The following is a 20,708-nucleotide window of genomic DNA, read 5'->3' as shown; positions in this document are numbered from 1 at the left end:
CTTCGAAGCCGACACTCCTTGGGGAGCTCCCGTGTTGTGAGAGGCTGGGTTGGGTCACTGGTTGTCGTTTCCTCCTCGGCCTTCTGTCTGTGTGTCCATCTGTTTCTCTCACCTTCTGTATCTGATCCTTCCCATCCAGAAGGCCCAACTCACTTGTGGGTGAAACTTTCGTGTATAATTTCAGAGATATTTGATTAGTTTAGTGACCTTTCACCCACTTATGCCTATGTCTAAAATTCTCTCATTCAGGAGCTTTTCCTTTAGCTTAGGAGAATGCTTATGTCTGGTCAAGATGCCCAAAGAGAGCTAATTGTGTCACAATACTGTACCCTTTCAGCAGCAGGGGGAAAACTCTTGAAGAAAACAGATCTCAGAAGGTAAAGAAGATAGAAGACACAGGGAAATAATACAGTTGTGTTCAGAGTGCTGAGTTGGGGTCAGAAAACATGGGGGTGTGGCCTTCCTTGGTGGTCCAGTGGTTAAGAATCCGCCTTCCAATGCAGGAGACACGGGTTCAATCCCTGGTCTGGGAACTAAGACCCCACACTCCACGGGGCAACTAAGCCCAAGTGCCACCACCTCTGCGTCCAAGCTCAAGGGCCTGGGAGATGCAGTCACTGAAGCCCTTGTGCCCCAGAGCCTGTGCTCTGCAACTAGAGAAAGCCCACACAGCAACGAAGACCCAGAGCAGTCAAAAAAATAAAAAATTTAAAAAATTAAATGAAAAACTCCTGCTTAAAAAAAAAAGAAGAAGAAAACACAGGGTTGTGTGCCACTTATGCCACCGTCCTTGGGTTTGGGTCTTGCAAGCCATCCGACCTCTCCGAATTTGTTTCTTCATCTATAAAATGGGGACATTTGATGTATTTCTTATAGGGTCACTGAGAAAATCGTGAGAGATGAAAAAGGCAACTCACACAAACACAGTGTTTCACAGTCTGGCAGGAAAATATTAACTTAGATCCTCTTTTAAAAAAAAATAATTCTGTGCATTTATTTATGTGCTGTGGCCCGTCTCCTCACTCAGGCAGCAGCCAGACCATGCGGCATGCCTCAGGGAAAGGATGACACAGCAGAACTCAGATAAGGAAGGAATCCAGCCTTGGCTTTTGAGTTTTAAAAGCCGGCCAAGGACTGGGCATATGACAAAAGATTTGGAAGGATGGAAGAGTGAAGTGGTCCTGTCTCTGAGGCTGGAAAAGACTCCGTGGGCTGCAGGATAGAGTGAGGTGGGAAGTAAAGGGAACATGGAGAGGCTTCCCAGGTGGCCAAAGAATCCGCCTGCCAATGCAAGAGATGCAGGAGGTGTGGGTTTGATCCCTGGGTTGGGAAGATCTCCTGGAAAAGGAAATGGCAACCCCCCTCCAGTATTCTTGCCTGGGATGGGGGGTCTAGTTCCCTGCCCAGGGACTGAACCCAGGCCCCCTGCATTGGGAGTGTGGAGTCTTAGCCGCTGGACACCAGGGAGGATCCCCTCCAGAATTCAGACACAGCCCTGGAGAAAGCAGGCAGAGGACCCTAAATGCACAGTAACTATTTCCGTCACTTGGTTGAGCACAGGCTTAAATAGAAATTATGCGTGCTTCTGCTTGGCCACCAAGCCACGTCTGACTCTTGTGCAGCCTCTGGAAAAAAGGGCTCTTTTGCAGCACACCAGGCTCCTCTGTCCATGGGATTTTCCAGGCAAGAATACTGGAGTGGGTTGCCATTTCCTTCTCCTGCGGATCTTCCCTACCCAGGGATCGAGCCAGAGTCTCCTGCACTGGCAGGCGGATTCTTTACCACTGAACCACCAGGGAAGCCCTATAGATATGATACTCAATTACAAACAAAATAAAGCTTTCTGGACTGCTTGAGTTTCTAGATTAGCCATCTGCTGCAGCTTACTCCAGACGGTTTCCATGGACATTTCCGGGACCGTGGGAATCTGGAGAAGCCAGGACAGGAGCCCTAGACTTTTGGGACAAGGTTGGGCAAGGTGCCTGACAAGACACAATTCCCCAGTTCTTCGATTTGGGGACCACCTGGTCTGTGCCGGTCCCTTCTCTGGACTCCCTTCTGCTTCTCACTGCGTACCTTCCCACGAGCACACGCGAGCTCTGCCCAAGCCCTTCAATTTGTCTCGTTAGAAAACCCTTGTGTTAAAGAGACCATTAAAAAAGAGAGGGAAAGACAAATTGCCTGAAGCTGCAAGGCCCAGGAGGGAAGAGGAGAGCAGGTGATGGAAAACAGGCCTGTGATTAGAGGGCAGGGGGTGGCACGGGAGCCCGGGCAGGCAGAAACCTCCACTGGAGATGTCAAAATATTTGAAAATCCTCTTCCTTTGGTGAATTGAGTTACCAAAATGTATTTTTTTTTCTCTCTCTCCCTTTTTGCACACAGAGCAGTCTGGCTGTGGTTCAGAGCACATTTTTGAGTCCGGCAGAGCTCCCTTTCTTGCTGCTATCTGACCTCAGGTGAGTCTCTGAACCTCTCTGACCCTCAGTATCTTCCTCTAGAAAGAGAGATAACGGTAAGCCTACAAAAAATGGCTCTGAACCTCCCCCTCTCTTTGTGCTTATGCTCCTTGCAATGTGACTTTACATCTCATGTCTCAAGGTGGAGTCTTTCCTCCTACTCCTTGATTTCGAGCTGTCCATGTGACTTATTTTGGCCAATAGGACATCGTGAAAGTGAAGGTATGACAGTTCTGAGCCCAGGTCCCAAGAGGCTTTGTTCACTCTGTTCTCTGAACCTTAGAAGGAGAATCAGGCTAACCTATTAGAGGATGAGAGACCACACGGAGCAGACATGAGCTGTCCCAGCTGAGACTATTCTAAAACACCTGGGAGCCAGGTGACCACAGATGCATAAGAGAGCCAGCCGGTATATGTCAAGGCAGACCCAGGCAAGCAGGAGAGCCAGCTGACTCATAGACTCAAGGGAAACAGTGGATTTTCCATTGTTGTTGTTTAGTTGCTAAATTACGTCTGACTTTTTTGCAACCCTGTGGACTGCAGCCCCACCAGGCTCCTCTGTGCATGGAATTTCCCAGGCAAGAATACTAGAGTGGGTTGCCATTTCCTTCTCCAGGAGGTCTTCCCGACTCAGGGATTAGCCTCGTGTCTCCTGCATTTTCAGGCAGGTTCTCTGCCACTGAGCCGCCAGGGAAGCCCAGGATTTAAGTTGCTAGTTTTCGTGTTGATCTGTTACACAGCAGTAGCTAACACACACACCTTTACCTTAAAGACGTGCTGTGAGGAGGAAGCGGTCATGCAGGAGAATGACAATAGCTGCCTTGGTTGTGTGCAGATTGCCTGGCAGCCTGCTGGGGTTTGATAGGCAGTGTCTCAAGGGCTTCCCTGGTGGCTCAGTGGGTAAAGAATCTGCCTGGAATCCAGGAGACAGAGGAGATGCAGGTTCGATCCCTGGGTGGGGAAGATCCCGTGGAGGAGGAAATGGCAACCCATTCCAGTATTCTTGCCAGAAAAATCCCATGGACAGAGGAGCCTGGTGGACTACAGTCCATGGGGCCGCAAAGAGTTGGACACGACTGAGTGAGCAGGCATGCATGTACACACCCGTGTCTCGAGGACTTGCAGAGAGAGACTTGTGGCTGGGGTGGGGCATCCTAGGGCCTCACACGGAGCCTGGCACAGGGTACCTCCTCGACACGTGTTAGTCGCTGGCTGCTGCTGCTGTTGGGAGTTCTGACATGTGCCTCTGGTTCCGCAGTGGGTTCTGAGCTGTAGCCTCTGGGTCTGGAGGCCTTGGTGAGTACTCATCTGTGAAAAGACTAGCATCTCTGGGTGTTGGGGGAACCTGAAGGAATGAAGTTGGGTCAGGCAGGGGACAGAGCATCAGCCAGGATGCTCCATACTCTCCCCCCTCCCCACCCCCGCCCCCCACCAGCCCCATGTGATCCCTGAACCAGCTCCCTCAGCATCCTCTAGGCTATTATTAGAGATGCAGATTCGGACTTCGTTGGTGGTCCACTGCTTAAGTCTTGGAGCTTCCACTGCATGGGGCATGGGTTTGATTCCTGGCCAGGGAAGTTCTGCATTACTGCACAGGGCAGTCAAAACCCCCAAAGTTTGCATGCGTGCTATGTAGCTTTAGACGTGTCTGACTCTGTGCAGCCCCATGGACAGTAGCCCACCAGGCTCCTCTGTCCATGGGATTCTCCAGGCAGGAATACTGGAGTGGGTTGCTGTGCGCTCCTCCAGGGGATCTTCCTGACCCAGGGACCAAACCCATGTCTCTTATGTCTCCTGCACTGGCAATGCAGGTTCTTTACCACTAGCGCCACCTGGGAAGCGGGAAACCCCTTTCCCTGTCCTCCCCCAGAAAGGAAAAAAAAAAACCTACCAACTCTCAGGTGCCACCCAGATCTGCTGAATCAGAAACTATTTTAACAAGCTCTCCAGGGGACCTGTGTGACGTGAGAGTATCTAGAACCCTGCTTCTCAAGCTACCTGTGCTGAAGGACCAGTGTTCTTCTTAACAAGATTTCCTATTCATTGCAGACTGACACTTGTAAAATCCAGTAAAAAATGAATTTTTTAAAGATTAAATGAAAAATCAAAAAGAACTACAAAGTCCAAGCCCTTGCTTTTTTATCATTAGATTCAAGAGACATAAAATTCCTGTTGAATTATTATAAAAGTTTCTTAACATTTACTCTCTTTCTCTGTGCATACCTCACTATTTGGAGGTGATAGTTTTTGACCTGGCACGGCCTGTGGACCATACTCAGAGTAGCACGATTCTAGAGTTAATAATGAAAATGATATGGATACGATATGATGATACATGATTATGGGCTGGATATTGGCTGGTGGTAGGAATTTATAAGCCTATGTACCTTGGAAAGGGGTTCCCTGGGGGCTCAGATGGAAAAAAATCTGCCTGCAATGTAGGAGACCTGGGTTTGATCCCTGGGTCGGGAAGATCCCCTGGAGAAGGGAACGGCTACCGACTCCAGTATGATTCTCTTGCCTGGAGAATCCCATGGACGGAGGAGCCTGGCGGGCTACAGTCCCTGGTGTCACAAACAGTCGGACACGACTGAGCTACTAACACTTTCCCTTTTGCACACCATGGAATCCTCTTGACCCCCTGTGCAGCAAATAAATGTTTTCATCTCCACTTTTCAAATAACGCAGTTGAGGCCCAGAGAAGCTAAGTGATTGGCCCAAGGTCACACAGCCTAGCAGTGGGGTAACCAGAGTCCACCTGTTTAGCTGCCCCAAGGCAGGAGGATGGGGAGGGAGGTGTCCCCTATGGGAGTGACAGCTGTCAGAGAGCCAGGCCCAGGATGCTCGCTGTCTCGGAGCCTAACAAGCTGTCTGCCAGCCTCAGGCTGGGAGGATCTTCCCCACGCCTCTCTCTTGGGTGCAGCTGGAGGGAAAGGAGCCCAGCCCCTGACACCAGCCGAGTCCGCCGGGCAGCCAGGGGTGAGGGGGCAAAGCCCCCTTGCAGACAGCTTTCTCTCTCTTGCATTCTCTTTCCCCTGGAGCCCTGGGGGCTGGCAGAGGGGCCGAGGTGAGGGCTGGCAGGGCGTGTGATAGCTAGTGATCGACAAGTTGATGAGTGCCACAGAAGGCTGCCCGAGGACACGGAGGCAGAAGCCACAGCTCCAGGAGAGCCAGTTGCCAGCATCTCTGCCCAGGGCCCGGCACTTCCCCTCACCATCTCATTAATCCTGATTTACAGAAAAAGGCAGCAGGCAGGGGCCCTCTTAACAGGCCAAGCAGGCGACTGATTTGCCTTCACTGAAGACAATAGTGCCCAGGAGACCTGGCTTTGCTGAATTATTCAAATCAGCCATGGCAGGAAGTCTGAGGGCACAGTGGCGAGGGCCCCCTGGCCCCCGGAGAGCCCCCTTCGCCTGCCTCCCAGGCGGCGGTACCCAGCAGCTTGGGGTGGCTGCGGCAGGACCGCTTGCCGGAGATGCGGGCTGCTTCCAGCCGCCCCTCCTCCCTGGATGGAAGTCGGAATTGGTGTTGATCATCTCTAAGCACCTTAGAGCTCTAGTAATGGATCCAAAATGACATTTCCCACCTGCTGGTCCCGGGGGGGATATTCTGACAAGGACTTCTGGATGAACATGTGATGGGAGCCGGGGGAGGATGAAGGCAGCCGGTGATGGGTCTTCTGCCAAGGTGTGTGTCTGTGTGTGTGTGTGTTTCAAAGAGGCAGAGGACATGGGGTGAGTCCTGGCTTCGAAAAACCCCTGGGTTTTTGCTCTTGGTAAAAAAGACACAGTGAATAAGCAGCTCTTCCATTCAGAGATTTGCAGAGGTTCAGGAGCAAAGATGCTTAGACTCGGTGCTGACACCGGGTGTGGATGGAGCTTGGCAGTAGTGTGGTGGATTTCCAGAGGGGAGGGAGGCTTTGGTGAGCAGGAGGGGTAAACTGAGGCCAAGAGGGACTTGCCCAAGATCATCAGTTATTTTGTGGCCAAACTGGGATTAAAAGTCATGGCGTTCTATCTGCAATCAGGGGCTCTTTGTTAATAATGATATCTTTTATAATCATACCCTTTCCAGGGCATGCGCAGTGTGATAGCCTCTAGGTTCAGGGTTTTGTGATGTATTATCTCTGCTAACCTCTTGATAATCCCATGAGGTTGACCAACTAGTATTCCCATTCTCCTGATGAGGAAACTGAGGCTTATAGAGATTTAAATACCAGGCTAAAAAGTGACAGATCTGAGATTGGAAAGGTGGTCTGTCTGATGCTGGGCAGTACCTACACTGACACTTTGTGATGGTCTCCTTGGGTTGAGCCTTGTCACCTGTGGATTGTCCCCAAGGGGAGGCAGAGATTCAAGAGTTTTATCCTTCTCATAAAGGCTGACTTCACAGCATCTCAAAGGATCTCCCCTGAGCCCAGAAAAACCTTATGGGAAGGGGAGAGTCTTTGAGTGGAAGGAACTTTATTCATGAAGGGGTTCAGGATCTCTGGATACAAAATCTGCATCTTTGGGGATGCCAGTGGGTTCTTTCTGATAGATTTGACCATCAGTGGAATAACTTTTTCTAGGGGATGCAGAAGCTGGGAATGGTGGGCTCCATCAACCATGTGTGCTGGTGGGAGGGGATCTAGCAGGGTACGTGCATGAATAATAGCCTCTGCTTTTTTGCATCAGCCAAATAACAGCAATAATAGTAATAGGAGTAGGAATGCTGTTTAGTCGCTAAATCATGTCTGACTCTGAGACCTGTGGACAGTAGCCCACCAGGCTCCTCTGGCCATGGGATTCTCCAGGTGAGAATACTGGAATGGGCTGCCATTTCCTCCTCCAGGGGATCTTTCTGACCCAGGGATTGAACCCATGTCTTCTGCATCTCCTGCACTGGCAGGGGGATTCCTTACCCCTGAGACACTTGGGAAGCCCAGGAACAGGAATAGCGACCTTTATTCAGAGTTTGCCACGTGCTGAGCAGACTGGTTCCAAATCGGGAAAGGAGTACGTCAAGGCTGTATATTGTCACCCTGCTTGTTTAACTTCTATGCAGAGTACATCATGTGAAATGCCAGGCTGGATGAAGCACAAGCTGGAATCAAGATTGCCGGGAGAAATATCAAAAACCTCAGATATGCAGATGACACCACCCTTATAGCAGAAACCAAAGAAGAACTAAAGAGCCTCTTGATGAAAGTGAAAGAGGAGAGTGAAAAAGTTGGCTTAAGGCTCAACATTCAGAAAACTAGGATCATGGCATCCAGTTCCATCACTTCATGGCAAATAGATGGGGAAACAGTGGAAACAGTGACAGACTTTATTTTTTTGGGCTTCAAAATCACTGCAGATGGTGACTGCAGTCATGATATTAAAAGACGCTTGCTCCTTGAAAGTAAAACTATGACCAACCTAGACAGCATATTAAAAAGCAGAGACATTACTTTGCCAACAAAGGTCCGTCTAGTCAAAGCTATGGTTTTTCTAGTGGTCATGTATGGATGTGAGAGCTGGACTATAAAGAAAGCTGAGGGCTGAAAAATTGATGCTTTTGAACTGTGGTGTTGGAGAAGACTCTTGAGAGTCTTTTGGACTGCAAGGAGATCCAACCAGTCCATCCTAAAGGAGATCAGTCCTGGGTGTTCATTGGAAGGACTGATGTTGAAGCTGAAACTCCAATACTTTGGCTACCTGATGCGAAGAGCTGACTCATTTGAAAAGACCCTGATGCTGGGAAAGATTGAAGGCGGGAGAAGAAGGGTACAACAGAGGATGAGATGGTTGGATGACATCACCGACTCGATGGACATGAGTTTGAGTAAACTCTGGAAGGATAGGAAACCCCAGCATGCTGTGGTTCATGGGGTTGCAAAGAGTCGGACACGACTGAGCGACTGAACTGAGCCCTTTGTTTAAATGCAGAAGTTCATTGAATCTCCCAGACCATTTTAGGAGGTCGGGGCTATGAGGTTGGTATCTTTATGTCCATTTCACAGGGGAAGAAACTGAGGCTCCAAAGGGAAGCTGTTCACCCGAGGTCCTGCAGCTGGGCTGGAAACCCGGAGCCTGTGATGCAAGCACGCGGCCCTGGGTACACTGTGTTACGTCCAGCTTCTCCACCCAGGCTCATGTCACTCTCAGAGGGGACCCGTTTTCCCCCTAACCACAGTGCCCCCACTGCTGGCCCATTCAGGGGCCACCATCCATGTACTTGACTCCCCAGAGGGAAGCTTGGTTCTTCAAGGCGGCTCAGATGCACCTTTATAAACCTGGTCCCTTAGAGAAACCTGCTTTTCCCAGGGACACTGGGCTCTCTCAGGCCCTCCTATCAGCTCCCATTTGGAATGATCAGCGTCTGAATTAGCGCCGTCTCCAGCTTTTGCCCGGTGCCCAAAGGGCCTCCAAGAATCCCCCCTCCCTGTGGAAAAACTAAACTAAGAGAGATTTATCTCCTGGGTCAGATAAAGGTGACTAAATGCAAACTGGCCAATTCCTTTTGGCAAACAGTTCCCCGGGGAGGGCTCCTACAAGGAGGAGAAGAGCCAATCGATCAGGGAAATGCTTTGAGGTGACTTATAGGGGAGACTTAAAGGAAAAAAGCCCTCATGTTTTTACAGCCTCCAGCAACTCTGCAGCCTGTAAAACTTCCTCGACCAGCAAGGAGGTGGGGAGTGCTCAGTTACCAGGTACTCACTTACCAGGCAGGCAGAGGGGCAAACTCTGCCAAGTTCCACCTCTCAGACTCCAGCCTTGCTCATCCTCCATCTCCCAAGCATCTGTTGAGTGCCTACTGTGAGCCTGCTAACCCCTTCTTTGTTTCCCTCTGCTTCTCCCCGATTCTAAGCTCCCCTCTCTGCTTCCAGGCTCACAGAGACCTTCCTGCAGACTGGTTTCCCTCCGCATCGCCAGGTTCACGTCGGCCCCTTGTCTCAGCTTTCTTCCCCCTCACTTTGCTACGGTGCAAATCCCATCTACTGGGAAGGGTAACTGGGTCTGGCATCGGTCTGCAAGTTTTTTCTGCAAAGGGCAGATAATACATATTTCAGACGTTGTCCTAACTACCCATGCTGAAGCTGAAACTGAAACTCCAATGCTTTGACCACCTGATGCGAAGAACTGACTCACTGGAAAAGCCCCTGATGCTGGGAAAGATTGAAGGCGGGAGGAGAAGGGGATGACAGAGGATGAGATGGTTGGATGGCATCACTGATGCAATGGACATGAGTTTGAGCAAGCTCTGGGAGGACAGGGAAGCCTGGTGTGCTGCAATCCATGGGGTGGCAAAGAGTCGGACACAACTGAGCCACTGAACTGAACTGAACTCACTCAGCCGTTGTGATGCAGAGAGTATATAAATGAGTGGATGTGGCTGTGTTCCAATAAAACTTTAATTACAAACACAAGCCCTGGGCCAGATTTAGCCTGTGCAAGGCCTTTCATTTGTTGTCCTTAGAGCAGAGGAGAATAAGTCTTGTTTGGAGAAGTTCTTCGGCAGTTCAGTGGTTAAGACTCCGTGCTTTCATTGCAGGGGGTACAGCTTCCAACCCTGGTCGGGGGACTAATATCCTGCATTCCACGTAGTGTGGCCAAAAAAAAAAAAAAAAAAAAGATCTGGTTTGGAGGTCACGCAGACCTGCAGTTTCCCCTGGGTCACTTCTTTTACTTCTTCACTGTGACCTTGGGCAGGTTGCTGCATCTCTCTGTGCCCAGTTTCCCTTCTGTAAAACGGGATAACGATACACCAGCAACAACTGAGCTGTCTCTAGGATTCAGTGAGAAAAGGCAGTGATGGAACATAGCTAGTGTGCAAACGGGTAAGTGTTACTTTCTAATTAATGACTTTAGACCTTCTGAGGAAAGCCCCCTCCCTTCTGGGGTAAGGGGAAGCTGTAGATCTGATATTTGGTGGCTAATTATGCTGATAAAATTTTCATTTTTTTTCAAGTTAACACACTTGCATTTTAATGTTTTGGAAAGGATGTAGGATGTGTCTCTTTAGGGACAGAACTGACTGGCAGGCCTTTCTCAGGGCGATGGTCAGTGAAACTCTGGATGCCCCCAACGTCCCCTTGAGTCCAGCTTCTGGTTTCCTCTCCAGGCTCTGGAAGGAGGGGCTGGGTGGGTCCAGCGTGCCCAGTGATCCTCTGGTTCAGAGCTGATCACAGGTGGCCAATTAATCTATTACTTGCAGATACATTTTCCATTAGTGATGGTGGAATTGCTGACTTTGAAGCAATTAGTCAGCGTAATGAACTTGAGTCTGGGCAAACAGAGGGGTGGAGAGGCTAACCCCTTGATGCCCAAAGGGGGGTTGTGTCGGTGGGGGGAGCTGACAGAAGATTGGGAAAAAAGGAGGGGCTGGCTGGGAATAAAAGTCTGCATCAGTTCAGTGTCTCAATCATGTCCGACTCTCTCAAGCCCATGGACTGCAGCACACCAGGCTTCCCTGTCCATCACCAACTCCCAAAGCTTGCTCAAACTCACTTCCATCGAGTTGGTGATGCCATCCAACCATCTCATCCTTCCCTTCTCCTCCCGCCTTCAATTTTTCCCAGCATCAGGTTCTTTTCCAGTGAGTCACTTCTTTGCATCAGTTGGCCAAAGTATTGGAGCTTCAGCTTCAGCATCAATCCTTCCAATGAATATTCAGGACTGATTTCCTTTAGGATGGACTGGTTGGATCTCCTGGCAGGCCAAGGGACTCGCAAGAGTCTTCTCCAACACCACAGTTCAAAAGCATCAATTCTTTGGTGCTCAGCTTTCTTTATGGTCCAACTCTGACATCCATACATGACTACTAGAAAAACCATAGTTTTGGCTAGGTGGACCTGGATTTGTGTAGGGGGGAGGGCAGGCATGGGAAAAAAGTCAGAGAGAAAATGGGGGTGTAGGACCTCACAGATCTTCACACAGAGTCTGGAGGTCATTCAAAGAGACCAGTGGCTAGTTCCATGCAGAGGAGGCACATGATTGTTTTTTAAAAAGGCCCCTCCTCTTCATCTACATTGTAGCCTGTATCACAACTTGCTTCCTTTTTACAGCCAAGTAATATTCCATCGTATGGATAGATGGGGAATTCCCTGGTAGCTTACAGTTCCCTGTTCTGGGCTTTCACTGCCGTGGCCTGGGTTTGGTCCCTGGTTGTGGAACTGAGACCCCATAAGTTGCATTGCCTGGCCAAAAAAAAAAGTAACGTATATGGATAGACTCCATTTGTTTATCCATTCACCTGCTGATAGACATTTGGGTGGTCTCCACCTTTTGGTTATTGTGGATGGTGCTATTAGGAATATTCGTGTATGAGAATTTGCTGAAACACCTGTTTTCAGTTCGTTTGGGTGTATACCTAGGAGTGAAATTGTTCCATTTATGTGAATTTCACCACAATGAAGTTTAGAAAAACGAAAAAGTTTCCTCTGGCAGTTTTTCCAGGAGTCATGTATGGATGTGAGAGTTGGATCATAAAAAAGGCTGAGTGCCGAAGAACTGACGCTTTTGAACCGTTGTGTCGAAGACTCTTCAGAGTCCCTTGGACTGCAAGGATATCAAACCAGTCCATCCAAAAGGAAATCAACCCTGAATATTCATTGGAAGGACTGATGCTGAAGCTGAAACTCCAATACTTTGGCCACCTGATGAGAAGAGAAGACTCATTGGAAAAGACCCTGATGCTGGGAAAGATGGAGGGCAAGAGGAGAAGGGGACGGCAGAGGATGAGATGGTTGGATGGCATCACTAACTTGATGGACGTGAGTTTGAGCAAGCTCCGGGAATTGGTGATGGACAGGGAGGCCTGGTGTGCTGCCGTCCATGGGCTTGCAAAGAGTCAGACACGACTGAGCGACTGAACAACAACCGCCTGGAAGAGGGCATGAGTGGAAGCCGGGAGTTTGGTGGGAAGATCATGATGGAGGTGATGATAACTCGTCCATGACGGAGGTGATGGAGGATGGCGTCCAGATCCTGGTAGTATCTTCAAGGTAGAATCAGTGGGTGGTGAGTTTGTGGTCAGGGGAGTAATAAGGAAGTGTAGCTGCCTCATTGGCATGAATGCAAAAGCTGGAGTGAGACCCACGCAGCGCCCGGCACGTTTACCCATTAGGCTGAGATAGAAATCCTGTCTCCCAGTTGCTGGGCTGAAGTCACCCTGCACGTCACTTTGGCTGAACCTACTCCCCGAGGCAGGAACCTTCTTGTCTTGGCCAACATTTGCCCCATCCCAAGAAATCTCCGTCTACCCTCATCCTCCAGACACTGGCAGACAGCCGGCCCCGGGAGAATTGGATGTTCTGTCTGTTTCGGTGGCTGGGACAGGCTGTTTATCAGTGTCCTGGTGCCTGCAAAGCCATTCCGCAACCTCAAGTCACCGCCACCCCCTGCCAGGGAGTGCGCGTGGCGCGTGTGTAAGCAGGTAAACTGCCCCCCATAATGGAGATGGATGGAAGCCCAATTTTGTCATGAAGAGCCTTTCATTAAGGAAACCACTGTCTCTGGATGATCTAAAAGGCGCTAATGGGCCAGCCCCAGCTTGGGACTTAATTATATTACAGTTCTCGAGCTGCACCATCAATGACTGCTTGGTATTAGTGATCGGGTTCCTCTCTCCCATTGTGCGTCTCAGGTGACAGGGTTGGAGATTGTAGAGAGTGTGATGGCTGGGAGGGTCAGAGCGAGGGCCGCCTCTCTGAAGAGTCTCTCTCCTTCTGCCTGTAGCAGGAGAGAGAGAAGTTAGACTCGGGGAAGTCCTTTCAGATAGGGAGGCTTGGAAGATGCTTATGTAAGGGTCCTGAGTCAGCTGTGTCTGTATCCAGCCCCAGACCCTCATACCCTCTCAGAGTGGGGCCAGCATCAGAAAGACTTGGGCAGGTCGGGGAGAGAGAGAGACAGGGAAACACATATTATGCACAGGGCGTCCAGCCTATCTTGAGATTTGCTCTTCTCCCAGCTGTTTGTATGGCTGCTTCCGGTAGGACTCAGGGGACCAGCTGCCTCTGCAGGGAGCCCTGCCCAGAACTCAATCTCAAAGTAGAAAACCTCCCTCCCCATCCCTCCCCAGCACATTGCCCTGTTTGTATCCTCCTTAGTTCATTACCATCTATAATTATCTGGTTTATTAATGCATTTACTTGTTTACTGTCTGGCTCCTGCAAGCCTATCACCTCCGTGCTCGCAGGGGTCTTTGTTTTTCTCTCTCTCTTTTTTTTTTTTTTTGCCTCTGCTTCCACGGCCCTTGGAGCCATGTCTAGTCTGTTGCCGGTGCTTAATAAATATTTATAGAATGAATGAATGAACTTGTGAGTATTTAAAAGATACACCGGTAGCTCGGAGTAGCTTGTGTGAAAGTGTTAGTCACTCAGTTTTGTCCGACTCTTTGCGACCCCGTGGACTGTAGCCCATCAGGCTCCTCTGTCCATGAGATTCTGCTGGCAAGAATACTGGAGTGGGTAGACATTCCCTTCTCCAGGAGATCTTCCCAGCCCAGGGATTGAACCTGGGTCTCCTGCATGCATACAGAGTCTTTATTGTCTGAGCCACCAGGGAAGCCCCAGAGAAGCTTAGTTCACTTAAAAAAAATTTTTTTGGCGGGGGTAGTTTCTTTCTTTATGGCCATGCTGGGTCTTTGTTGCTATGCGGGCTTTTCTCTAGTTGTGGCTAGTGGAGACTACCCTTTTGTTGCAGCGCACAGGCTCTTCATTGCGCTGGATTCTCTTGTTGCAGAGCACCGGCTCTAGAGCGCAGGCTCAGTAGCTGTGGCACAAGGGCCACAGGTGAGATCCTCCTGGAACAGGGACTGAACCCGCATCGCCTCCACTGGCAGGGGGATTCTCAACCACTGAGCCACTAGGGAAACCCCCACCACCCCCCAAAAATGTTTAGGGACTTCTCTGGTGGTCGAGTGGTTAAGACTGCACCTTTCAATCAATGCAAGGGGTGCAGGTTCAATACCTGGTTGGGGAACTAAGATCCCACATGCTGCAGGGTGTGGCCAAAATTTAAAAAAATAAACACAACCTTGTAAATCAACTATATTCAATAGAAGTTTAAAAAAAATTGTGGCAAAATACACATAGCATATATAATATTTACAATTTTAGCCATTTCTAAGTATATATATTAGTGATGTTGTAAGTACATTCATAACATTTTACAACCATCACCAACCATTTCCAGAACTTTTCATCATCCCAAACAGAAGCTCTTGTACTCATTAAACAATAACTCCCATTTCCTCCTCCCCGCACCTTCTGATAACCTCCACTCCACTTTCTATTTCAGTGAGTTTGCCTACCCTAGGTGACTCATGGAATCATGCACCGTTTGTCCTTTTGTGTGTGGGGTATTTCACTCACTGTAACGTCCTCAGGGTTTACCCACGTCGTGGTACCTGTCAGTGCCTCGTTCCTTTTTTGTGGCTGGGTAATGTTCCGTTGTAGAAATCGATCCCAATTGTTTTTCCATTAACCTGTTGTACAGGGTATTTTGAGAGAAGAGTAGGTGTTCCAAGGTGAGGGATTAGATATTTCAGCTCCTTGTCGGCCTGCAGAACAAGAGAGGGTTCCCGTAGCACTTCCCTGTTAGCTTAGATGGTAAAGAATCTGCCCCCTGATGCAAGAGACCTGGGTTCGATCCCTGGGTTGGGAAGATAACCTGGAGAAGGAAGTGGCAACCCAGTCCAGTCCTCTTGCCTGGGGAATTCCACTGACAAAGGAGCCTGGCGGGCTGCTGCCGGCCATGGAGTTGCAGAGAGTCGGACACGACTGATTGACTAACACCAACACCCTCCGAACTTCATCTCCTGTGAAAGGCTGTTGCTCCAAGAACACCAAGGTGCATCCCACCTTCCTGTCTTTGCCCATGCTGTTCCTTCTGCTCCACGTGGCCTTCCCACTGCTGCCTGTTGGCCTGGCTCAGTCTCATTTTGTAGACTGCGGGGTCAGGGAAAGCAGGGACCACATAGGTTTTATCCATTTTGGGATATCCAGCGCATGAGACACACTGCATGCTGACTTGCACTAATGAATGAATACACGGTGCATTCAGTCCCACGCTCCTTCCGAGGGTCCGCCTCAACTGCCTCCTGTGCTTTGCATCCACTCCCGGCTGTTTTTCAGTCACGACACTAACTGATTGATGCTGCGTCTGTCTCTTCTACTAGACTCTGTGCTTCCTCTTTTTAAAAATATTTACTTATTTGTTTTTGGCTGCTTTGGGGTTGAGTTGCAGCAGGCAGGATCTTTTGTTTTGTCGCATGGGCTGCTCTCTAGCTGCGGCGTGTGGGCTGCAGAGAGCATGGGCTCTGTTGTTTTCGGCTCGTGGGTTCCCTAGATGAGACACGTGGGCTCAGTTGCCCTACGGCATGTGCAATCTCAGTTCCCCTACCAGGGATTGAACCCGTGTTGCCTGCTTTGGAAGGCAGACCACTGGACCACCAGGGAAGTCTTAAGAGCTCTTGAGAGCTGATCCCACGTCTTGCTCAGCTTGCGCCCCTCCTTTGGCACATCACCACCCCAGAGTAGATGTCTGCTGAATAAAGGTGAAGGCTGCTTACAGACCTCGGTGTTCTTACTTCCTCCCTGCCATTCTGCCTCTGCCCACCTGGCTTCAGGCCAGCTTATCTCCATCTCAGCAGAGTCCAGAAGACCACAGGACGCTTGCCCAAGCCTTGGCTCTGTCCGTGACCGGCTGAGCAGTGATATGGTACAGAAGTCTCCCGTTAATAACTTTTACACAACCACTCACAAGTCCGTGAGGCTCAGACACTCTTTAGCTATCCGGAGCCTCTAATAGGCTGCTGATGGTTAACAGAAAAGATTACTATGTTCATTTTACAGGACATGAAACAGACTCAGAGGTTGGTGTGGGTTTGCTAAATTGCACATGATTAGTAACAGAGGCTATACCATCATCCAGGTCTCCTCCCTACCAGGTCCTGACTTTCTCTCTCTTTCCTCCTGGGGGAGCTGGTTTTATTCAATGCCTAAAATTTGTAATAGTCATAACCACAAAAACAATAAAAATGACAGCTAACTTCTGTTATGCATTGGTTCTGGTCTGGCCCCATGCTCAGAATTTTGCCCTTTAGAGAGTACGTCCTTGGCATGGGTCAGTCTCCCAAATGTCTGCTTTGGAAAATATTGAAATCAAGAGGAATTTGACTTATGAGTCTTTTGGATCAGGACAATATTCAGGCTTGGAGAAGGAAGAGATGGAGCCCTGATTCAAGTCATCACGTCCATTTCTCCAGGACTCGATTATCCCCATCTGTAAAATGGGTGGTTGGATGAAGTGAACACTCCAGGTCTTCTCAGAGCCAACACTGTATTGCTTCATTGTGAGCTGGCTCTACCTCTGCCTGAGTGTGGCTATCCCGTGAAGGCAAGTCCCGGAGTCCGTGGTGGTGATTCGGGGTCCCTGTCTTTGGACCTTTGAGAGAGAGCAAGCACTAAGCAACTTGAGAAAGCCACACATGCCCCATCCTTCAAAGGCAGCAATTTTCCGTGTAATTAAGTTTATTCATCATGTATATTAAGGGGAAAATGGAGACGCATGATCATCACAGCCCATTTGCCATCGACATCCATCTCTCAAGCATTGTTTCTGTTCTCTCCAAGACCAGCTTGCTGTGATAGATGCAGGGCCCGGGAGAGCCGTCTGATGTGAGGAGCCCTGGAAACCCACCCCTCCGCAGGATCCAGGTCTCATCCAACTGGACAGACACTTCTCACAAACCATCACTGCCCTCAAAGGGCTTACAGCCCAGAAATCGGGTTAACAGGGAGACTGGTTAACGTTGAGTCTTGCTTTCAGCTTGTCTTCTTGCAGTAGAATGCTAGCAATGCCATTGCTGGGCTAGAATGTGGACATATAGCCTTGTTGCAATGTTTCTACCACACTCATCCTTGCAGCCTGCTCTGGTATGCTTTCTTACAAGGGCACAGATAAGGCTTAGTCTGACCCCTGGCCCATGTAGGAAATTCAATCAATTCATTCCACAGATACTGGTGTGCTTATCTATTTCAGGCTGTGGATCCAACAACCTAGGAGGCCTGCAGTGCAAGCTTGAAATAAACCTATAAAGATGTGGGGGTTTCTTGTTAAAGCAGCATGCCTTATCCCATCGCAACTGATACAATAATAATAACAATAATAATGTAACAGGCACAACTAGGGACTTGACTCTGGCCCAGGGGTGGGGCTCAACCCTTTAGCTGCATTTTACTGTTTAATCCTCAGAGCTGCCTTGTGGAATGGGCATGATGATTTTCAAGAAGAGGCAGCAGAGTCTCAGAGAGGGAAAGCCAGTAGCTTGAGGTCAAGGTTTCACGCAACTGGATTCAAGCCCAGGTGGGTCTGACTCTGAGGAGTTAACCCCAGCACTATTCTGCCCTGATGAAGCTTGCGGGGAGCTTCTGCTCACAGCTAAAGGGTGGATGAGGAGCTTGGGGAACAATGCATGTATATGTGTGTGTGTTTAGCTCACTCAGGCTGGGGCCTCACTGCAGAGAGGGGCCCTAATGGTGAATGGGGGCATTCCCTGGGTTAGGGGAGACCACCTCACCCAGCCCAGTCCAATCCCGCTTTGTCTTTGCCTGTGGCCACCTCCTTAGCTCCTCGCAGCTTCCTCTGCTCCAAGCTCCCTGCAGGCCCTGAGCCAGTTCTGCCTTCTAAGGGACTTAATTAATCCCCGGTGAGGAGGTCGGAGTGTCAGCTCTTGGCAGGCAGCTCCCTGGATTGGGGAGATGGGTGGTGGGGCAGCCATGGATCCTGAGCTGCGTAGCAGAGAGAGAACAATAATAAGAACACCTATGATAATAATAATAGTAACCATCACAACTTAGGTGAGCTGTAAACAGTAACTGCCTTTATTATTATTATCATCATTAGCCACCTGGCTCTGGGCCATGATTAGCATTCATGGAATATTTCCTGATCACTGTTAGGATTGTACTGAGGGGTGAGACCTTCTCCTCCTGCTCCCTCCTCACCCCAGTGATCTTTTTGTAATTTTTTTTGGCCATGCGGCGTGTGGGAACTTAGTTCCCTGACCAGAGATCAAACCCGTGCTCCCTGCACTGGGAGCTCGGTGTCTTAACCACTGGACCATCAGAGAAGTCCTCCCCCTTCCAGCTATTTTGTCAGGAGGCTTTGAGGGAGGTGGCCCATCTAGAAGAGCCTTGCCCCATTTTATAGATAGGAAGGCTGAGGCCTCAACAGGCCAGGTTCAAGGCTGGTCAGAGTCCCAATCAGAGGGGTCCTGTGTAGGTGGGTGGACCTGGTCCCTTCCAGGACCCTCTAGGACTCTGGGCCACTGTCTCAGTGGAGGAGACATGTAGGCTGGGGAAGGGCAGGTGTCCCCAGGGGTCACTCCTGGGCCGAGGCTGGCCCCTGGCTACCGCAGGGCACAGGGTCACGGTGGGCTGTGGTCTTGCTGACGAGGCAGCCTTGGTGAGCGGCCGCAGAGCCCAGCCTCGAGGCTTGGGCTCCCCGACATGCTCCCGGCAGCCACCGCCTCGGGGAAAGCAGCCTTATTAGCGCAGCCGCCCACAGGCCCTGGGTGCAGCCGGGGGCGGAAAAGGCCTCATTTACCCCGGTGCTGGATCCTGTGCCCGGCGGCCGCATGCGCTCCAGGTGGGGCTCCCAGAGGTACACGCGCGCGGCTCCCCGCCACATACGCACACCTCGGGCTCTGGGTCGACACGGTCACGGGCCCAGAGTATAAGCCAGGCTTACACACTCAGGCAGGTGTATACACGGGTGCCCAGAGGTGCCCTCAGATACAGAACTGTAGGGATGTGCCCGTGTCCACACAGCACGGACACACATAGGCATCTGGGTGTACCAAGGCAGGCAGATACTGTGTACGCTCGTGCAAACACATGCAAGCTCACTTCCCTGCACACAGTATGCACAAACAGGTGCCCAGGTGCATGGGACACAGAGCTTCTGTCTGTTCACCTGGGCTGGTCAGCACCTGTGCTCTGAAACACACACACACACAGGGAGGCCTCCAAATGCAGGCCCTACTGGATCCAGGAATGCACACCTGCTGAACACACACACACCACACACACACACACATGTGCCATTGTACAGACACTGCAACTCATGGACAGTCATTGCAATTGACAAACACACCCACCCCGACACACGAGGACCCGCAGGTCTTTGTATGCACCGGCACTGTGTGTGTGGGTCTGTCTGTGCTGTTTCTGAGTCTGTGTGAAGCTCTACCCACCTACTGATGAGTGGCGCTTGCAGGCCCTGTCAACGGATAGAAGCTCATTCGGTTCCCACGGCCTTCTTGTGGGCCAGCCTTTACATATGCCCATTTCACAGAGGAGGAAACTGAGTTGCCAGTTGGGACTCACCCAAGCTGGAAGCAGGTGGAGCCCTGGTTACATCCCAGCACAGGCTGTACCGTGAGGAGCCAGGCACAAACCTGGGTTTGAGTCCCGGCTCTGCTGCTCACCAGCTGTGTGGTCTTGGGTAAGTCTGGGAGATTTTGTGCTTGCTCCTGAAACGGGGAAGGACAGCAGCTGCCTTGTGGCATCTGGTGTAGGGAGATGCTGACGTGGAGGGACAGGCTCGGTGAGGGGTGCCCTGTAAGCAGCAGGCAGAAGTCATCTCTATGTTCAGTTCAGTTCAGCCGTGTCTGACTCTTTGTGACCCCACGGACTGTGGCATGCCAGGACTCCCTGTCTATCACCAACTCCTGGAGTTTACTCAAACTCACGTGCATTGAATCGGTGATGCCATCCAACCATCTCATCCTCTGTCATCCCCTTCTCCTCCTGCCTTCAATCTTTCCCAGCATCAGGGTCTTTTCCAATGAGTCAGTTCTTCGCATTAGGTGGTTCAAGTATTGGAGCTTCAGCTTCAGCATCAGTCCTTCCAATGAATATTTAGGACTGATTTCCTTTAGGATGGACTGGTTGGATTTCCTTGCAGTCCAAGGGACTCTTATCCTAACATTGTACTGTTATCCTAATGGTACTCCTGCGGAGAGAGGCGATGTAAGGATACAGGAAAAGATGGCCACCGACAAGCCAAGGAGAGAGCTGGGGGCTGACCCTTCCCCTGCAGTCCTCGGAAGGAACCCACCCTGCCCACACCTTGACTTTGGACTTCTAGTCTCCAGAACTTTGGGGCAATAAATTTCAACGATTAAGCCGCCTGGTTTTCGGTCCTTTGTTATGGCAGTCCTTGGACACTAAGGCAGATTTTGGTCCATTGCCTTTTGTTCCATCACAGTTCCAAGGGA

General features: G+C 50.3%; 1 long non-coding RNA gene across 1 annotated transcript in view; it reads left to right on the top strand.

Annotated features, from left to right (window-relative positions):
• LOC122421078 overlaps nt 1–20,708 on the top strand; it is an 81,432-nt gene that overhangs the window by 39,889 nt on the left and 20,835 nt on the right. Inside the window, exon 2 of the long non-coding RNA XR_006263441.1 lies at nt 2,383–2,456. This is a non-coding gene — a long non-coding RNA (uncharacterized LOC122421078). The remainder of the gene's footprint in view (nt 1–2,382; nt 2,457–20,708) is intronic.

The sequence above is a fragment of the Cervus canadensis genome, chromosome 1 (genome assembly GCF_019320065.1).
Source record: "Cervus canadensis isolate Bull #8, Minnesota chromosome 1, ASM1932006v1, whole genome shotgun sequence".
Taxonomy (NCBI): domain Eukaryota; kingdom Metazoa; phylum Chordata; class Mammalia; order Artiodactyla; family Cervidae; genus Cervus; species Cervus canadensis.
Note: the sequence above shows the minus strand (reverse complement) of the source record. Positions and strands in the feature narration are given on the sequence as shown.